Genomic DNA, 10,180 nt, shown 5'->3' with positions numbered 1-10,180 from the left:
TTTATTTTCTATCCTGCTGTCACCAACACACTGCACATAGATCTATGTATTAATGATGAGGCCTAGAGATGGAGGCTCAGGACTCAGGACTCGTCAGAGCCTTCACAGCTCTGTCACCCATCACACATCCTCCCTATTTTTCATTTCTTTACATTGATCCTGGAGGATCCTGAAGCCCGGAGCATGAACCGCTCCCACGGGAGCTTTTCACGGCCATCCTCTCCTGCGTGCAGTGAAGCGTGGAATAGCTGAACTGCCTCTGAGATTGTTGCTCTCACCTTTTTGCTGTGCAAACATTGATTAAGTTAAAAAAAGAAGAAGAAAAGAAATCAGAGGCGGCCAGTAAGCGCTTCCTCTCCTGGATAAACCTGGGATTATACCGAGGCCCTGAGCCCTGACCACTCACCCTGTGTGATGGGATTAAAGCGGAAACTTTTGTACCTGTGAAACCTTATCCTTCCACATCCCGCATTACAACGGTCTGTGAAACAGACACCTCCAGCTGCAGGGGGGGGGGTGTCTGGGGGAAGGGTCTGGTCCATGAACATCTTCAGCTTTTGCATTACCGTCCAATTGGAACAAACGTGTGTGGCTCGTTTGTTCCAATGTGGCTCCAGCACAAAATGAGGTCATGGACATTCACGGCACAACCGCTCTTATGATTTTATGCCTTAGCGACACCGGTGATAAAGAACGACTCAGCCTGTTATCTACCATTATTAATGGGCGTCAGCTACGTTAAATGCTTCTGCTCTGTACCCAGTGGTTACAGCAGGTGATGAGACGCACCAGCACTCTCACCCCCATCGTGTGATATCGGAGGGAAGGCTGGTTCCTTTACTTATCCCACCATTAATCTTAATTTGTCAGCCAAGGCTCAGGTGAAGGCAGCGAGGAGGAGGAGGAGGAGGAGGAGGAGGAGGAGGGCTAAAAGGTAATTGCACCCCTGCTGCTCCATTATGGTGTCATTCCTCTGTTAACAGAAGATAAGATCTTCTCCAAACCACCTGAAGCCAGGACTTGTCTCCCAGCACGGATGGAGCGGGGAGACGGCGGCGAGGAGGAAGCGACAGCGGCGGCTCGCGATGGAGACGAGCTGAGCTAATGAATCTGTGCAGAATGTGCCCGTGCGGCTAAAAACACGCGCGTGATGCCGGTGATGGATCGAGGGAGGTCAGAGCACTTTCTCTGCCCCATGCCGCTTGACACGGCGGGTGATTAATGCGCCGGTGATCGGCAGGTGTGATGGATCGCAGCTCAGGTGAATCGGCACCGTTTGACCTGGACGCTGACGGCAGCATCAACAACAGTTAACGCCGCGGAGCGTTTGGAGAGAGTCACTGGTTTTGGCTTTGCGTGTTGTTATATGAAACCAGGAGTTGCGATGGTGGACTAGTACATCCCATAATCTAGAACTAAATATCATCAGACCAGCTTTTGTCCAAGTTCCTCCACCTTTGCACCAGGTGGCACCACTGAATCAACTTAATCGAATGAAGCAAATCTCCATCTCAAACCCGTTGACCAGGAAAAGTATTATTAAGTCATCATGTGTTCAGAATCAGCATAAGAGCGTTTAACATTTCATCAAACAGTGTTCACCTCATACGTGCGAGTTTATGGCTGCGTCAGCGGCTTCAAGGTTCATTTGTGCCTCCGCGAGATTAAAGGCCGCTGTGCGAAGGTGAAGCGGGGCGTCTGGAGTCGCTGTCACTGGAGCGGGACACGGATCCATAGATCACAGACCCATGACACGCAGGCCCAGACTGCCAGCTGTTCTACGGTCCCATAAAACCAGGCTCCAGCCGCACAGAAAGACGTGTTCATGAGCATTGAGCATTAATCAAAATAAAGTTTCATGGTTTTATTAAACATTCATTTACGTGATGAAGCATCAGAGATCTCAGCTCTGTCTTCAGAGCATCTGAGTGTCTTATACAGAAGCCAGATGGGGAGAATAAAGTGCATCAAGTGCCCCCTATTGAGCGTTATGAACGGATTAAGGGATTTGGGAAGCCCTGTCATAAGGCCGTCAGTCATCCTCACACCCAGCTGAAATTTACAACGGCTGGAGGAAGAAAAAACCTTGGGGCTGTTGTCATCAAGGGTATAACTTCATCTGTCAGCGATTCACTTCAACATCAACACCTTGAATGAGGAGAATATAAAAAAAAAGAGAGATTGGAACCAGGACACAAGACTGAAGTTTACCTTCAGGAATGCTGCTGCAACTCAATCCCTCCATGCTTCTGCTCCATTTGTCGTCCCCGTCTCTGAGCCGTGGCTGCGACGCAGCGACCTAAAAGCTGCAATCACCTGTCCTTCTAATAATACAGGGCTCCTCCGAACGGGCCCGGGTTTGATATCGACTTTCCAAATCCTGTATAAGAAACAATGCGGCCTCTCTACAGGAGGCGACGTTCAGTGTCATTCAACGCGGCCGTGGAGACGCGGTGTCTGCTGGAAGGATCAGAAGCGCTTCAGGCCTGTTTGCATGTGTATGAAACAATTTGTCAGCGTATATAACTACGTGACCCCCGGCTCACCTCCAGCCAGAACCCGCCAGAACCCACGGACGCCAAGCCAGGTTGGAGCTTTACCGTAACTCAGCAGCGTTTGAATGTTTTAACGTGTTAAAGGAGTGTGATAGACTGGGTTGTGACGTTCCCATGGCGACGCGTGACCCCTTCTAACCTTCACACGTAATGTTGCGACTGACGAGTCTACACGTGTGTGTATGAACCCGAACAGCACAAGACACACTGGACAAATAAATGCTCAGCCGCGCGCTCCCTTAAATAAACCGCTTACATAATTAGACCGTCGCGCTGCGAAAAGGCAGAGGAGCCGCGGGGAGATAACGCTCCCCGGCCTGTCTTCACCCTCTGTGTCAACTCATCACCTCCCGCTCCGGTGTCAACGAACGGAGGAAGAGGAGCGAGGGCCGAGCGGGGGGGGGGGGGGGGGGGGGGGGCGGCTGGCAAGAGATGGATGGGGGTGGGTGAAGGGATCACCTTGCCAAATCCGCTGTGAAGCCCTCCGCTCGGTGCACTTAGCGCCGCTGTTGGCTGGAGCCGACGCGCAGGAGGGTGAGGTCCCCCTGAGGCGACACTCAGGCCCCGGCCCCCATTGTCATCCGTCCGTCTCTCACCCGCTCCATCCAGCAATCTGCCTGGAGGAGTCCCACTTCCTCCGCGCGCATTCTTCCTCCCTCCATTACCCCCAGGAGGGGCTGAAAGGGACTCCCAGCAAGGGTCATGGGAGTATCAGTATCGGGGTGTAGACGTGCGGGTCGGGCCTCCTATTAGATCTGTACAGCGTAGAAACAAGCACGTGCGCTTTGACTGAACCGCTCTGAGCCGCGGCGGCGGTCGGAGAGCGATGAGATGTTCACACACCTCACTGAGCGGAATGGAAAATATGCCGTCATCCGGCGCTGGGGTCCGGCTGGGCCGTTCCACTGAGTGCTCCCGTGTCAGGGTGATGTATGGACGCAGTAACACAACCTGTGAGAAGCGCCGCGCCGCCGACGCGCCGCGCACAGAATAGGGGCCGCGTCAACATCTGGGACCCGACGCTCGATCTGCCGCCGGAGGCTCAGGTCCCGCCTCGAAACAGCCACACGTGAACATCTGACAAGGTCAAAATGTATTTATATCCAGAGCAGCGACACTAAGAAAGACAGACACCAAATAGTTGTAACAAAGGTCAGCCACTCTGCTTTTAACACTCTGGATTACACCTTCAGAGGTTTGTCTGACAAAACCCTGCCCTTTGGCTGCTTTTACGTTTCGTGGAGCTGGTGAAAAGCCCCGTTTCGAGCCTCTTAATGGAAACGGCTTGGGAAGTCATTTGCGAGGAGCGGTGAGAAAGACACTAAGTCTTGGAGGAATTTCTTCCCCTGGGGATCCCTAAGTGATGGCCATCTTCCCTCCGTCATTCACAGGGCTGAAACTGGAGAACATGACCGACACTTTGAGCTCTGCCTCTATCTCTCAACTCATCAAGAACCCAAGTGGACCTTTAAAAACGCCCCCCCCACACACACACACACACACTTTTCTCAGCATTTCTCAATACTGAGTGTAGCTTAAATTTTATTTTGAAAGTCAAGCTTTTGCAGAAGTAAGAAGTTGTACATTTAGATATTTAATTTTATTCTATGCATACAGGTGTTATAATTTAAAATCTGAAATTCTTTCTATAATTCAGTAGTTACATACTTGCTCTTATATAAATGTAGGTTTAGGTAATTGTGTGTTGTGGTGTGTTCACGACCTGCCCAGCAGAGGCCCTCCTTCACTCTCCACCTCTGGAGCCCGGAGCCGAACTCGCCCGTCGCCTCCGCGGAGCCCAGTCCAGACAGAGGATCCTGAGACGCAGTAAAACCGGAGCTGTATGGGAACCATCGGGGCAGAACCGCCGGCCGTGATTTATCTGGGACGCTCCCGCTTCGGAATCAGACATGGCTGCATGTGAAGGTTCAGACGTGAGATGCAGGTGATGGGATTTAAAATGACCCTGACAGAGACTGTGAAATATGGGAACATAAATGTAGGTTCTGTCAGGCGGGGAAACTATCATGCTCCTCCATACGAACCCCCCGCCAGCTCCTGGAACTTTGCCCAAAGCTGCTTCTGAGACACCCCCCCCCCCCCCCCCCCCACACACACACACACACACACACACACATAAACAAATTTGCGGTTCACCGGCTGCACAACCTGCGCAGCGAAGCTATTCCGTGGGTGATTCCAAACATTAGCGCTCGCGCTCCTCAAACGCGTTCCGATCCTCTAAGTGTGACACAAACACTTAACGAAGGAATGCCTCCTCCGCGCGCTTACGCGCAGCCCGCTGAGAGGAGGCTTCCACTTGCCATCAGATGTCAAAATAATCAAATCAGAGTGTTCAGGAGCTGGCACGGCCTCAAAGCGCCGGCCGTCATGTATGACAAAGGCCCAGCCTGCGCCCGGGACGCTGTGGGAAACGGGAGCGTGTCTGTGGGAGCGAGCGATGGAGCAGCAGAGACACAACAGACACTCGCTGACACACAACGCAGGTCAGTGCCTTTGACAAACTGCAGCGAACTGCAGGAACGAGTGGCTCGGTGGCAGAGACGTCCCTAAAACGCTGAAGGTGATTATGATTCAAAAGGCTCGATCGCCCCCACACGCGGGAACGCACTGTTGTTGACTGTAAATAGGAGTCCGAGTCGACCAGCAGGTGCAGGAGACGGGAGACGAGAGCAAAGTGAGCGACAACGGGCGGCGTCCGAGGAGGACCTGAGCCACAACGGGCTCACGTGAGCCCGTTGCAGCATCCTGCAGCTGCAGAATGGGCCGGGTCGATGCCACGGACGACGGGCTCGCTGTCTGACGGAACCGCTGACGCCTTAGCTGCTCCAGAAACAACACGGCGCCTGATCGCGGTGTTTACACAATAAGCGGCGTTACACTGTCGGAAGCGCGCGTGCCGTGAGGCCGCGCTGCAGGGCTCGCCGGCCCGGTCCAGGCGGATGGCCGCCCTGAGCCCGGTTCCGCCGCAGGTCGCCATTACAAGCACATCGGATCACGGCATCTGACTCATGTGAGCTTCCCTTCAAACATCAGCTGTCTCACAGGTCCCCGTCTGCGCAGGTGGCTCCTTTCATTAAACATAAACGCTGCATGATTGCGCTCTTCATTAAAGGCTGTCCGGTAATACAGGCCCCAGATGATTGCCCCTTGCAGCGGTTAAACACAGTGGTTGGACGAGGCCCGCGCTGCCGCGTAATGAGAAAAGCCCACAGAGCCAGCGTTATTACGCTGTCAGCGCTGGTACCATTACATGCCATTAAAAGTGGGACAACTCTCTGATTCATCCTCATTATATTTATTGGATGGACGGCCTGATCTAATTGCAGATGCAATGCAGCCCCTGCACAGGTCAACCTGTGTCACAATCTGCAGGCGACCTCCTTTATTCAATATGGAACCAACGGGTGAATGAGGGAAGCTCGGCGTTTGGACGTTCTCGCAAATAAAAGAGCGACGGGTGAAATCCACGATATTCCTCCTGCTCATTCAGCGAGAAGAGGGCACCAAGCTGTAAACTCAGTCATTAGTCTGTGACCCATTAAAGCTCCCGGTGTTGACATGTACGCAGAGGGCAGTGTGCCTGGCTTATTTAACAGAATGGAAATTAAGCACTTGTCACTCCCCCTTTATCAAATTCTTCCTGCTGGATCCACGGGGTCCACGTTCGGTCCAACTCGCAGAAAGCCCTCATGTACAGGAACACACCGATGCCTAGTTACGCTCCAGTGTGTCTGGAGGTGTTTGAGTCCGGCCGCATGCGGTCGGACGGAGGTCTCGCCCTCCAGGACTCGTCCCCTCCTGCTTTGAATTCCCTTTGGGCCCACGGACTTGTCGTGGCCCATCACCCAGCAGACAGACCTGTCTCGGAGTGGAGGTATCCACTAATCTGGCAGACTAGCTATCCCCCCCCCCCCCCCCCTCCTCCATTGTGATTTAAATGCCTGTCACAAGTTTCATTAGCATTATGATAAGAGATAGTGACACCCTCCCTTTGAATTCTATCAGGTAGCCTGAGAGCTAAGTGCAATGAAAGGGATAATTATGCAACTTATAGAGGGAGGGGCTCTGACAGTTCCACAAAGCTATCAGTCCGAGGCCTGACCCACCTAATTAAGACAGGGTGCCATCAATCTTGATGTCCCTGTCAAGTGACTTAGTCCCTGGTGGTTTCAGGTAAATAAAAAAGTGTGTCTCCAATAACTGTGAATGAAACGATGACTTCACTGGCTCGACAGACAAACCCAAACAGATCTTTTGATTTGTGTGATAAAGCTCAGGTGGAGAAGGGCAGCGGCGTTGTTGTGCCTTCTGTGAACACAGTGCTGCCCTGAGTGAGCCTTTGTGCGCGTCGGATCATCAGAGGCCTGTAAAAACCCTCTACAGTGAATAAAACGGGCCTCTTCAAGTGGGGGCATGTTAACGGAGCAACGGACGTCTGCGTCTCAGCTGAGCTGTCAGCATCGCACACGCACACACACACACGCGCGCGCACACACACACACACACACACGCACGCACGCACGCACACACACACACACACACACACACACGCGCACGCACGCACGCACACACACACACTGATTATGTCACGGCGATGGAATGCCGTCATATGACAAAGAGGAAGCGGGCGGCTTTAAATGAGCGATGCTCGGAGCTCGCGGGCGCTGGAAGCCCGTCTCCCCAGACAGGGTGCGCGTCCTCTGTTTATAGTCGACACACGAGCTGTTTGCGGATGACAGGCTGCAATATGAAAGTCATCACCAGGCACTCGCTGCGCGCTGTTTGTCTGGCAAACAGGCGTCTCCCAGGCTGCCGACACACACACCAGACTTAAAATAGTCCCGACACGACACAACACGGACCGCGACAAAACAAATGTGCGCATTCGCACAACGGCTGGCGATGAAGCCAGGATCTGATGATCGTAACCGCGTGCTTCTATTGATTAGCCTATCAGGGCATCACATCTTGGCCGCCGCGCTCCCGCCTCAGGATGCTCCAGCCGCCTCAGAAGTGAGCCAGCGCATTGAAGTGCCGGCTGGGATTAGCGGCAGGCACAAAGGGAGCCCTCGGAGGGGGCGTGCTTTGAAACGCCACCATTTAGAGCCTTCAGCTACAGCTCATCTGCAGCTTACATGGGGAAAACCTGGTTACATGTGGATCAGGCCCATTATTTGGCCTCTCTGTGATGGTCTGGGCTGATGAGGCCTCTGAGGCTCAGCCTGTCTCCCCTCTGCTGTCTCTCTATTGGTATGCGTCCCTCATAATAAAGGCCGGGAGGTGGGGGGTCTCATTAAGGGCCAGGGGAGTGTGGGGACAGCGAATGAACCCCCCCCCCCCCCCCCCCCCTCCTCCTCCTCCTCCACCGGCAGATGCACCAGCTCCACACAGAGCTCAGGCTGAACAATGTAACGCGGGAGCAGGTGAAGGAACGGCAGAAATGCGCCAAACGCGGGTCGGAACCGCGGCCCGTCCGCCGCGACATCACAGCGAAGAGGCCGCTTCCCTCGCGAGCGGCCGCACTGACTGACGACCCGAGGATCCCCCGAGTACTGACTGATCCGGAGCGCGCCGGGGGCCCGGGCCCCGCGGGCGGCCGCTTCCTGCCCGTCTGTCACCGCTTCCTGTCGGCGCTGAGCGGCTAATGACAGCGCGCAGGTGCCGGCCACCCGGGTGGGATCACTGCGAGGCATGAGCCGTTCACTGGGACCGCTGCAGCAAACGCACCTCCACACAAACCAGCAGGGAGACTTCACGTGCGCTGACGGGTCAATGGCACCATTACCATGCGTTACACTTAAACGGTCCCGGAACCGAGCTGAAGTTATTACACGTTGGCTGCCACTCAGATATTAGTTCTGCAGCGCCGCACGTAGAAATTGATGCTCCGCGAACCTTGGATACTGTTCGCAAAGGGTCACGGCTTGGAATTTCATGCAGAGAGATGAATGGCCATGGATTTAGCGCTGTTCCGACACCATCGGAGCGCAGGTATAAAAATTATTCACCGATAAAGAAGGAGCCGCTCGGAATGAGCCACTTGTTAGAAACAGGGGCCTGGTTCCGGCTTCCCGGCAGTGTGTGAAACCGCTGCCACGGCCTGTTACCACAAAGGTCACGGATAACGGATGATCTGCCCACAGTCGCCTAATGTGAGAACAAAGAATTTGTCAAAGTATATTCCAGCAACAGAGCGAGTGAGGGGATGAATTACACTGGTGGGGATGGGTTTTCCAGACGGGCCCCGGCTGTGGATTCACCGGAGCTGCTTCTGGTCTCTTAATCCTCCCATCGCAGGTTCCTCCGCTGGAAACGGGCCCCGCGGGTCTCCCAGGGCCCGGCCCAGTTATCGGCGGCGGCGCTGCTCGCGTGCAGGTTGGGGAGAGTAAATCAAAGCAGATTCAAAACAGAGGCGGGGCGCTGCTGGCGGCACCGAGCGCTGTTCTGTATAAAATAAGCCATATGGGCCGGAGCCGTCCCATGCCGCTACCGGGCCATACATTAGGCTTTTTACGCGCCTCTGACGGAGGATGATGAAACCGAATCGGGTCACGCCACTCCGTGGACATTCTCCGCAGCTATCGCTTGCACACACGATGCTTTCAAAGCGGCTGTCATCATATTGTTCTCCTGAATATTTAGCTTCCTCCAGAGATCCAGCTGTAATATAAGGAATTATCCCCCTAATGCCCACTGACTGCTACAAACAGATGTGAGATTTCAGGGTCGACCCGCGGCCCGATCCGCCCCCTCTGCGGCCGAGCTATCGTGTTCTTCTCTGGGGTCACTCAGTCTCCCTCCTCAGTCTATTACATGGCCTATGAATAACTATTAGGACCTGACTGTGTCTTTTTGCTGAAAACCCGACACATTACAACACAAAGCCCATGTTAGAGTTAATTGTGCACAGTTAATTGTCACACGTGCAAATGGCGGCCGACTCAGACCGCGACACACTGTGTGCTTAAAAGACGCTTGGAATGAGAAAGAGTTGCTAATGAACGTATGTTCCAGCTGAACCCTCGCGTTAATGCTGATGGGACTTTAGGAGCAAGTCTGAATCTGGCGTCTGGGTGTGTTTCAGATGCTAAACACACAGACCAGCAGAGAGAAAGGCTTCAAGTAATCCTGATCTGAACCTCCGTCTCCTGCAATTAGGAGCCGAGCTCACCTTCGGAGGTGATGGAGCTCTGAGGCTGAAACCCTTCATTATGGGTCTGGGCCCTGAGCCCTGCAGCCTCGGGCCTCGAGCAGGTAGCAGAGACATGTTGTCCCCGACTGGTATTCATGTGGGCTCAGTAAAGGCGCCCTTCAGGCACCGGGCGCTGGAGCGTCGCATTTCTGAGAACTGAGAGGCCTGAATCGAACTTGAAACACAAATAGAGCTTATTATAATAAATAAATCATATAATATTTACTGCAGCCTGATCATATGAACGCTGATTTATTTGTTGATGTGAAATGTGATTGAAACAGTTAAATGTGAAATGGAGCCTGTGTGAAGCTCAAATTAAGGGGTAAAATAAAATTCTGACAAAGTGGAACGTGTGAAACCAGTGGCAAGAACCGAACGGGCCTTGAATGTGCTGCATTCAGCGGAC

The sequence above is a fragment of the Betta splendens genome, chromosome 19 (genome assembly GCF_900634795.4).
Source record: "Betta splendens chromosome 19, fBetSpl5.4, whole genome shotgun sequence".
NCBI lineage: Eukaryota > Metazoa > Chordata > Actinopteri > Anabantiformes > Osphronemidae > Betta > Betta splendens.
This window is presented reverse-complemented; position numbering follows the sequence as displayed.